Genomic DNA, 11,071 nt, shown 5'->3' on the forward strand with positions numbered 1-11,071 from the left:
CAATACTCTTCTCAGAAAGATTTCTTATACATTCAACAAAGCAAAGGTGACTTTTTATTTTATCTTTTTATTTTCTTTTCAAACCTTCTGTGGTCATAGCCAGCTTGAGTTTTAAAAAGACACGGAGGCATGTATATGAACTTGTGAATATGTGTGTGTGTGTGTGTTATGCAAAAGCATGTGCATGTGTGTGAGTGGAAAATGCTATGTGTGCTGTGTGTTAATGGATGTGTGAGTATATTTTTTTGTCCAGAAATACATCCCAAATATGCTTTTGCTCCCTTACACTCTACACAGCCAGGTGGTATTTTTTGCAAATATTCTCAGCTATCAACCACCATCAATGAACACATGCAAAGAAAATCTTTGCTTTCTAAGGGATTGTTAGTGAAGGAAGGTCATGGGAGGATACTGCTGACTTGTATACCTTTCTAGCATCGTCATATAAGGTCATGCCATGAAAGATCATTGACGCCTCACAATAAGTCTCTAAACTGGACTGCTATCACATAAACTGAAGTTAGAGGACATTGTATGATGATGCTTACCTGACCTGGGTCCCCTTTTTGGGGGGAGATAAAAGATAAAATACAGTCAATGTTATGTTTCCTCCTCTTTGTGCAAGATCTATAATCTATAAAACTCTCCCCTTTCAAAGCTGTGTATTTTCCCATCACCACCCAAATCTAGGCCCACTCATCTGCCTGACTCTTTGGTAGCCTCCTTTTCTTCCAACTTCCCTCTAACCCATCATGTCTGGGTTGAACACATAATAATATAATGTTCTAAAATAACACTAAAGGCTCATAGAACAACATATTCCTTTGCCTAAAACTCAAGGACCTCCACAATCAAGCCCTGGGACAGCTCATCAGGCTCTATCCATCAACACATAAGTGACCCTCAGCTGTGGCTGCACATAAGAGTCATTGTGGTGGTGGTGGGGCAGCCTTGAGCAAGTAAGTCAGAATATCTTCAGGAGATAGTGGGATCAACCATCTCTCTCTTTCAAAGATTAAGAGTTTTTCTAGGACTCAGAATTTTCAGTGCTAAAATTGAGATAGTCTTAGACAAACTGATGATTTTGGTTAACCTGAGCCTTTCCATCAGAACGTTTCCTTGTTGTTTATGAGGCTCATCAAAAGAATGTTTGCATGCTCCCTGTTTTCAAACAGCTCTTCTCACACTCATCAGTTGACTCTGCCTAAACTGCTTTTCTCTGAATCTCCTGCACATTGTTCATCTTCTCATGACAGTGTTCTCTCTCTAACTGGGTTAAGTGCAAGGTTTCTCCACAGTTAATAGCAGAGTACAAAAGCCCTATGCTTCATATCTGAGGCTTCTGCTTTTCTGTCAAATTACCTCCATAGGAAAGATGAAAGCCCTGCTCTCCAGCACCAACAAAGAACATCAGAAAACCTCCCTAAACATAGAGGTTCAGCTTTCATCATTGAGAATACTTTATAAAAAGAATAGTTAACATTTCAGTTGAGGAACTCATACTTGGTGTCGATCCACTATGTAGTGTCTTCACTGTGAACAACGAATAAAATATTTCTTCTATATACAGTTATTCTGGCGGCTATTCCAAAACAAACTGACATGTTTCAAAGTAATTTTCTCTCTTTATCCATAGATACTACTTGAAACATTTAAATGTAGGTCTCTTGAAAAGTCTATTTCTAAATACCTCACTGCAAATACTTGCTATATATCTATCTACATATATGGGCATAATAGTGACCGTATGAGTGTATATATTTTTGCATTTTCTCCCCATCTTTCTTATTCCTCCACCTTTCCATATTTTCCAGTTTTCCAACTAAATGTACCAGCTAGGAGAGCACACACAAAAGCAAGAAAACAAAATAAAATATTTTTTCACTTTCAGAATTTCATATATTTATTTGAAACTCACAAGAAAAGCATTAGAGGTCTCCATGCTTTTTAAGGTTTTTTATTTTTTAATTGAATGAAAGAGTCTTTAAATTCTATAATGCATTATAATTTTGAAAAGTTTCACACAAAATTTCACAAAACCCCATAATAACCTTTTTTTAGATCCCATACCACTATATTGTCCTTCCTCCCTTCCCTCTCCCCATTGGTAACTGTTAATTTGTTCTCTATATCTGTGTATCTGCTTCTTTTTTGTTTTATTCACTAAGTTTTATTTTAAAGATTCCACATGTAAGTGATATTATATAGTATTGGCTTTCCTCTGTTTGACTCATTTCATTTAACATAATGCCCTCTAAGTCTATTCATGTTGCTACTAATGACAAAATTTCATTTTTTATGACTGAGTAGTATTTCATTATATATATGCACCACATCTTTATCCATCCATCTGTTAGTGGACTTGAGGTCGTTTCCATGTCTTGGCCATTGTAAATAATGCTGCTATGAACATTAGGGTACATGTGTCTTTTCTAGTTGTAGTTTTTTATTTTTTGGATATAAACCCAGGGGTGGAATTGCTGGGATATATGGTAGGTTTCTCAAAAAACTAAAATTAGAAGTGTCCATAACTTAAATTACTACTGTTGATGTCATTTCAATTGTATTGATAACATGGTAAACTGTTTGAGTTCTAAAAATACACATTATATAGAAGAAAAGAGAGGGGATATATATACCAGACCAAATTTACAGAGAGTGTTTATTTTCTGTTTCTGGATAAAATATAAATACCTTAAACATATTAAGTGTTTGATTAATATATGTAGACAATAAAAGAAATAATAAGACTCATATAGAGAAATTCATCTCTACTGTTTCTAGAATGTTGAGAAGAGGTTGAATATTTACAACTTGCCCTGTTTTAAATTATTAAAAATCATCTCCATGTGTTAATTATATTAACACTTGTATTTTGCTTAATTCTCAAAACAATACCATGAATTACTTATTATTTACATATTTTCAGTTCAGTTCAGTCACTCAGTCATATCTGACTGTTTGCGACCCCATGGACTGCAGCACACCAGGCCTCCCTGTCCATCACCAACTCCCGTATTTTACCCAAACTCATCTCCATTGAGTCAGTGATGCCATCCAACCATCTCATCCTCTGTCATCCCCTTCTCCTCCCACCTTCAATCTTTCCCAGAGTCTTTTCAAATGAATCAGCTCTTCGCATCAGGTGGCCAAAGTATTGGAGTTTCAGTTTCGACATCAGTCCTTCCAATGAACATTCAGGCTGCTCTCCTTTAAGATGGACTGGTTGGATCTCTTTGCAGTCCAAGGGACTCTCAAGAGTCTCCTCCAACACGACAGTTCAAAAGCATCAATTCTTCAGCGCTCAGCTTTCTTTATCTCACATCCATACATGACTACTGGAAAAACCACAGCTTTGACTAGATGGACCTTTGTTGGCAAAATAATGTCTCTGCTTTTTAATATGCTGTCTAGGTTGGTCATAGCTTTTCTTCCAAGATGGATAGGTAAACTCAAGCCCACAGAAGTTATGTAATTTGCCAAGAGTCATAGACTAAGAAAGTTGTAGAAATCAAACAAAAACTTACATTCTTGGGCTCTCAGAGTTAAGTTCTTCCAGCAACACATCATCTCTTCAGCTCTTCTGGAAGTCATGTATAATATTTCCAGCTTTGACTTCTTCGGATCCCAGTAAGAATAGATCCCAAAATCCCTTGTAAAATGGTTTGCTGGTTGGAAACAATGTAATGAGGAATTCTGGGACAGTGAACCTGGTAAATCTACATAAAGACTCATCTCTTTAGGCGTACAGGGAAGGCAAACTCATATTCTTACATTGTGCAAAGTTTACTTACCTATCCTAGTGAAAATACTTTCTCTTCCATGAAAAAGGAGGTCTCATGAATTGACCTGCTGTGAGTTGCCAATTAAGTGCCTTGAGATATGAGAATCTATTGTGATATAACATTAATTTTTGCTGCTGGAAGATGAAGTACTCAGCAGTGACACTTACCTGATTAGCCTGGTAAGTAATCCATGTTTTTGAGGCTATGCTTCATTTTCCTCACTATCATCAGAGCCATTTTTTTTTAATTTTATTTTATTTTTAAACTTTACAGTATTGTATTGGTTTTGCCAAATATCAAAATGAATCCACCACAGGTATACATGTGTTCCCCATTCTGAACCCTCCTCCCTCCTCCCTCCCCATACCATCCCTCTGGGTCGTCCCAGTGCACCAGCCCCAAGCATCCAGTATTGTGCATCGAACTTGGACTGGTGACCATCAAAGCCATTTTTATTCATGAGTCCATTGAGCAAATGTGGAATGCAGAAAGTAATGCCTGAATAATTCAAGCAGAGACAATTATTTTGTCCACATGATTACTGAGAGCCATGAAAATCATGGGAAGCATCCACTTAAGGCACAGATATCATTATGTCTCTGCACAATTTTAAGCAATCCATTTATGAATCGCTTATCAAAATTCCCTTGTCAATAATATCCCAACATGGTCTTTAATTACAAGTCTCTGACCGTCTCTACAAACCACTGTCCACCCCTACTACCCGTGGAAGTGATATGTACCCATATCATAATGGCTTCTTCTTTAAAGAAAGATGATCATCATTTTTAGCACTTATGTTAATCCCAATAGGATTACCACCTCTGATCTTGTATAAGAGTACCCCGATGGGACTACAAGAGTGAAATAATCCACATTCAGCTGATGCCAACCTTTCAAACTAAATCATCTGTAAATATTTTTTCCCTCGGTTAACTGATAATATGAGAACTCTTTATGGGATTGTAGTTTGGCTAGAAAAAGTGACAGTATAGTCACAGAACTGGACACATGGGAGTATTAGTCATCTGATCACACAATTTTTTTTTCCTGTTTTCACTCTATTAAACATACTTAGACCCAATTCTGTACATTTAATTTCCTATTAATGGTGATGACCTCTTAAGCACAATTTTGTGGCATACAAATTCATAATAGCAGCTCAGGTGGCATATTTGGTCACTTGTTGGCTCGTTGTACTAGTCTGAGTTCAACCAGAGAAGCAGAACTGATAAGATATATACATATATATATTCATACATATACATGCACATACAGAGAGACAATATCAGAGAATAGACTAGATTATATATGTATCTATTATATCTATATTCAGTAGAAGTAGAAATGTATGCATACATAGACACACACACATATATAGAGAGAGATGTATTACAAGGAATTGGTTTAGATATGATATGGACTGTCTACACAAGTATGAAGCCTCCAGGACAAGCAGACATAAAAGGAAAATCTCCATGCTGAAATTACACAATTCACTTTGTGAATAGATAGGAAGAGATTTATATACAGTACATATGATTTATTCTAATTTTTTTCAAATATGCAGGCTGCCCTTGCTTCCCTGGTGGCTCAGACAGTAAAGAATCCAGTTGCAATGCAAAAGACCCAAGTTCAATACCTTGGAGAAGGAAATGGATAACCAGTTTAGTATTCTTGACAGGAGAATTCCAGGGATAGCACAGCCTGATGGGCTAAAGTCCATGGGGTTGCGAAAGTCAGATTTGACCAAGAAACTAATGCTTTCACTTTTTTTCACTTTTACTTCTTTCCAGGACTCCTGAATACCCAAGAATAGAGTGAAGAGCCAATTGCTTGGCTTGCAGCTATGGTTGCCCTATTGCCCTATATCTATTCACCTTGAGATTATATTCCAATAAAAAATAGTAAGAAACAACAAAACTAAACTAACAGTATGCCCACCATTTCACAGAAAAAGTTTTCATCATGATAATGTTCAAGTGGAATTTTAATGTATTTATTATCCATCCAATTCAGTCCCAGGGACACCTTGATCAGTGTGTGCATGCTAAGCTGCTTCAGTCATGTCCAACTCTTTGCAGCTCTATGGATTGTAGCCCACCAAGCTCCTCTGTCCATGGTATTCTCCAGGCAAGAATACTGGATTGGATTGCCATTTCCTTCCCACCTTGATCAGTCTCCCGCACTGTAGACAGACGCTTTACTGTCTGAGCCACCAGGGAAGTTCACCTTGATGAGTAGCCACTGCCAAAGTGCGAAACCATTTTGATGATTACTCCAGGCTTGCTGCTTATAGGGCAACTACTCCTAATCTCTTTGCTTAACCCCTTCCTCTCCAGGATACCTTCAGTCCCATTGCCATCAGAGAGCCAAGTTCAACAACAACAACTTCCACCTGTTCTCTTGCCTTATTGAGAAGTTTCTTCACTATGCTGCTGCTGCTGCTAAATCGCTTCAGTTGTGTCCGACTCTGTGTGACATAGACAGCAGCCCACCAGGCTCCATCATCTCTGGGATTCTCCAGGCAAGAACACTGGAGTGGGTTGCCATTTCCTTCTCCAATGCAGGAGAGTGAAAAGTGAAAATGAAGTCGTTCAGTCGTGTTTGACTCTTAGCGACCCCATGGACTGCAGCCTATCAGGCTCCTCCATCCATGGGATCACTATAGAGCTTTACAAACACATTAATACATTTGTAACATGATATTTCATGAAATCAGATGAATTTTTTCATTACTATCTTTGCATATATGTTTAAACATAGTGTTTAACATATGTTGAACACTTGATAAGCTCAATCCATCTTTTAAACCTTTATTAGCTTATATTTTTACTTCTATAAAACTAAGGAATTTGGGGTATCTCAATTTCACTTAAGAGGCTTCTCCAGTGGTTCATTGGTAAAGAATCCACCTGCAAGGCAGGAGATGCAGGAGACATGGATTTGATCCCTGGTTTAGGAAGATCCCCTATAGAAGGAAATGGCAAACCACTCCATGATTCTTGCCTGGAAAATCCATGGCCAGAAGAGCCGGGCATGCTACACACCATAGGGTCTCAAAGAGTCAAACATAACTGAGCATTCACAGCTCGCAACTTATTTAACATAGACATTCTTACATCTAATATTCAATAAGCAAAGTCCAGGAATTTGTTGGTCTAAATTAGAAACAATTTATTCCCCTGGGCTTGAATCTCTTTTTGGTCCTTTGGGTCAAACTGTGATATTTCTGTGGTGATATAAATTCAAGGGATTATATATGATAGAGCACCTGAAGAACTATGGATGGAGGTTCATAACATTGTAGAGGATATGGTGATCAAAAGCATCCTCAAGAAAAAGAAATGCAAAATGGTTGTCTGAGGAGGCCTTAAAAATAGCTAAGAAAAGAAAAGTGAAAAGCAAAGGAGAAAAGGAAAGATATACCCATCTGAATGCAGAGTTCCAAAGAAGAGCATGGAGAGATAATACAGCCACTATGGAGAACAGTGTGGAGATTCCTTAAAAAACTGGAAATAGAACTGCCTTATGATCCAGCAACCCCACTGCTGGGCATACACACTGAGGAAACCAGAAGGGAAAGAGACACGTGTACCCCAATGTTCATCGCAGCACTGTTTATAATAGCCAAGACATGGAAGCAACCTAGATGTCCATCAGCAGATGAATGGATAAAGAAAGCTGTGGTACATATACACAATGGAGTATTACTCAGCCATTAAAAAGAATACATTTGAATCAGTTCTAATGAGGTGGATGAAACTGGAGCCTATTATACAGAGTGAAGTAAGCCAGAAGGAAAAACATAAATACAGTATACTAACGCATATATATGAAATTTAGAAAGATGGTAACAATAACCCGGTGTATGAGACAGCAAAAGAGGCACTGATGTATAGAACAGTCTTATGGACTCTGTGGGAGAGGGAGAGGGTGGGAAGGTTTGGGAGAATGGCAATGAAACATGTAAAATATCATGTAGGAAACGAGTTGCCAGTCCAGGTTCGATGCACGATGCTGGATGCTTGGGGCTGGTGCACTGGGACGGCCCAGAGGGATGGTATGGGGAGGGAGGAGGGAGGAGGGTTCGGGATGGGGAACACATGTATACCTGTGGCGGATTCATTTTGATATTTGGCAAAACTAATACAATTACGTAAAGTTTAAAAATAAAATAAAATTAGAAAAAAAAAAAAAGAACAAGTTATACTAAAATGTGAAAAAAAAAAAAAAAAGAAGCCTTCTTAAAAGAACAATGCAAAGATGTAGAGGTAAAAAACAGAATGGGAAAGACTAGACATTTCTTAGAAAAAACTAGAGATACCAAGTGAACATTTCATGCAAAGATGGGCATAATAAAGGACAGAAATGTTATGAACCTAAAAGAAGCAGAAGGGATTAAGAACATGTGGCAAAAATGCACAGAAGAACTGTATAAAAAGGTCTTAATGACCTGAGTAACCATGACTGCATGATCACTAACATCGATCCAGACAACCAGGAGTATGAAGTCAACCTTAGGAAGTATTACTTCAAACAAAGTTAGTGGAGGTAATGGAATTCCAGCTGAATTATTTCAAATCCTAAAAGATGATACTGTTATAGTACTGCACTCAATATGTCAGCAAATTTGGAAAACTAGCAGTGGCCATGGGACTGGAAAAGGTCAGTTTTCATTCCAATCCCAAAGAAGGACAATGCCAAAGAATGTTCAAACTACTGCACAATTGCACTCATTTCACATGCTAGCAAGGTAATGCCCCAAATCCTCCAAGCTAGGCATCAACAGTACATAAACCAAGAACTTCCAGATGTGCAAGCTGAATTTAGAAAGGGCAGAGAAACAAGATATCAAACTGCCAACGTCCGTTTGATCATATAAAAAACAAAAGAATTCCAGAAAAACATCTACTTCTGCTTCATTGACTATGCTAAAGCCTTTGACTGTGTGGATCAAAACAAGCTGTGGAAAATTCTTCAAGAGATGGGAATACTAGATCATCTTACCTGCCTCCTGAGAAATCTGTATGCAGGGCAAGAAGCAACAGTTAGAACAGGATAGAGAACAATGGATTGGTTCCAAATTGGGAAAGGAATATGTCAAGGCTAAATACTGTCATGCTGCTTATTCAACTTATATGCAGGGTACATCATAAGAAATGCCAGGCTAGATGAAGCTCAAGCTGGAATCAAGATTGCCGGGAGAAATATCAATAACCTCAGATATGCAGATGACACCACCTTTATGACAGAAAGCAAAGAGGAACTGAAGAGTCTCTTAAAGAAGGTGAAAGAGGAGAGTGAAAAGTTGGATTATAATTCAACATTCACAAAACGAAGATGGTGTCCGGTCCCATCACTCCATGGCAAATAGATGGGAAAACAATGGAAACAGAGACAGACTTTATTTTCCTGGGTTCTAAAATCACGGAGGATGGTGACTGCGACCACGAAATTAAAAGATGCTTGCTCCTTGGAAGAAAAGCTATGACAAAATTAGACAGCATATTAAAAAGTGGAGACATTACTTTGCCAACAAAGGTCCATATAGTCAAGGCTATGATTTTTCCAGTAGTCATATACTCATGGGAGAGCTGAACCATAAAGAAGGCTGAGCACTGAAGAACTGATGCTTTGAACTATGGTATTGGAGAAGTCACTTGAGAGTTGCTTGGCCAGCAAGGAGATCAAACCAGTCAATCCTAAAGGGAATCAACCCCAAATATTCTTGGAAGGATTGATGCTGGAGTTTATGCTCAATTACTTTGGCCATTTCTGGCAAAGAGCTGACTCATTTGAAAAGACCCTGATGATGGGAAAGATTGAAGGCAGGAAGAGAAGGGGATGACAGAGGATGAGATAGTGGCATCACCAATTTAATGGACATGAGTTTGAGCACATTCCAGGAGATGGTGAAGGACAGGGAAGCCTGGTGTGCTGCAGGCTCTCAAAGAGTTGGACATCACTGAGCCACTGAACAACAACAAATATAAATGGCAGCCTGGTGGCCTACACTCCAAAGGGTTGCAAAGAGTTGTACACTGTTCAGTGACTAAGCAAACAAGTGAACAATATGGAATATTGGGAAAAATAGGCATCGCCTGGCAAAAGAACTGGTTATGTGATTTTCAAATAAAGTGGGAAGAGCCTCATCAGCCTGGGGGGAAAGCATGGCTGGTGCTACCATCTGGTAACATTCTATAAAATTTGGGAACTCAGAATATTCAAAGTCAGCTAGGTCATCTCAAGTTCCCACATTAGAATGTCGTAGGTTTAACTTTCTCCCTTTTAATATCTATATTTCCCTCAAAACCTGACAAAGATCTGAATTCTGTCATTTTTTTTTTTATCATTTTCACCAACAGTCTCTGCACTTGACTCTAAATTGTATATACCCAATGTTTAAAATAAATATAAAACACTTTTCAGGATGGTTGTAGAAACCTCTGGTTCATTGACCAGGATTTGATAACTTGCCTCTGTCATTGTCTTGCCTTATGCTTTCCAGTTCAGTTGGAAGCAACAGTCCATACCACTGTCATTAATTCTTCATACCCTTCAACAATTCCATTTAAAAGCATGTTCTCTGTCCTCAATACATATTTCTTTCCCAGGAATGAAAGGGCATAGTTTAATAACTTGTTTGTAGTAAGTGTTACAGACTACCAGACTTCCAATCTCTATTGCCAACTAGACTACTCTTCCCTTCAACCCAACCAGGTGAGATAAACAAGCCCAACTCCCATTGCTTCACATGAAACCATTCTGATATCAGTTATTGTATCTTTCATGGTTCTTAGCAGAAACTGGCATAATCTTCTGCAGCTCTATTAGGCAGAAAGGGGTTTATTACAATTATCTTACAGATTTTCTAGTATTCCAGAAGCTAGATAATTAGGGGCAGAGATTTTAAAAAGGCTTTTAGCAAAAGAAGATTGTTGTTCTTTGATGATAGCCATGTCACCTAATTGCCTCCAAAGAGTCAGTCTCCATGCTTGGGCTCCCCCTTCATATTTCTATTAACAACTTCCTCTTTCAAAGTTTTACATAATGCATTTGCTTAGTATAGTGTTAGTTGCTCAGTTTTGTCTGACTTCTTGCAAACCTGTGTACTGCAACCTGCCAGGCTCCCTTGTCCATTCATTTCTCCAGGCAAGAATACTGGAGTGGGTAGCCATTCCCTTCTCCAAGGGATCTTCCCTACCCAGAAATCAAACCTGGGTCTTCCACATTGCAGGCAGATTCTTTACCATTTGAGCCACTAGGGAAGCCCCAGTATATTT

Source organism: Bos javanicus, chromosome 11 (genome assembly GCF_032452875.1).
Source record: "Bos javanicus breed banteng chromosome 11, ARS-OSU_banteng_1.0, whole genome shotgun sequence".
In the NCBI taxonomy this organism is placed as follows: Eukaryota; Metazoa; Chordata; class Mammalia; order Artiodactyla; family Bovidae; genus Bos; species Bos javanicus.